Here is an 836-nt window from a genome sequence, read left to right on the forward strand (position 1 = left end):
GCTATGGGTTGTTAATGTGCTTTTAACCAATAACCTGGGCAAAGACAGAGCTGGACTGATGTCAGAGGGGCATGAAGTGCCCATAGAATTGTCACCTAGGTGTTGAGGGTGAGCTGCTCCTCTGCTGGACCGGGATGTGACTGGCCAGAGAAAGACAGGAGCTGATAAAACACCTTCCCTCATTCCTGGAGCGCCCATCACTGCCAGACACACACAATTCCATACAGCGTCTGCACCTTTCACCGAGGAGCCACGTTACAGCTAATTGTGCATGTACACACACGATCGCTGGGGCAGAAATCCAGGTTTGTAATCTCCTGTTCCCTGAAAGAAGCGTGATTGAACTCATTACTGCTACCACTGATGGCTGATAAATTAACGATCCAGCCTCGTGTGAGCAGCCACAACCATGGGAGGAATTACGGAGCTGGGAATGGATTGCCTCTGCAGCCCCACCGGTGCAGAGCACCCGTAACTCTGACTCCTGCAAGGCAGCCAGCACCTCACCCTGGAGCCAAAGCACATCATCACCATGAGCCCTGCCTGAGCAGCACAGAGTTATCTTCAGCGGGGGGCTCTGTGTGCTTGCGAGGAGCCATCTGGGTCAAATAGCAGGAGGAAACCTCAACCCCTTCTTTATGTTTCTTGCTCTGAGAGCTCAAGGGCAAAGCCTGAACATCAGAGGCAGGGAGACATTGCTGGGCTGATTTGTGAACATGGTGTTGAGACATCTAGGCTCAGGTCTGGAAATGCTTTAGTGATGCAGGGAGTGATTCAGAGAGTCAGCTGGGTTATCCGCCCCTTGCTGAGGAAGCGATTGAAATGTTTGTGGCTGG

Source organism: Nestor notabilis, unplaced genomic scaffold, assembly GCF_000696875.1.
Source record: "Nestor notabilis isolate BGI_N333 unplaced genomic scaffold, ASM69687v1 scaffold18290, whole genome shotgun sequence".
NCBI classification, from domain to species: Eukaryota; Metazoa; Chordata; class Aves; order Psittaciformes; family Psittacidae; genus Nestor; species Nestor notabilis.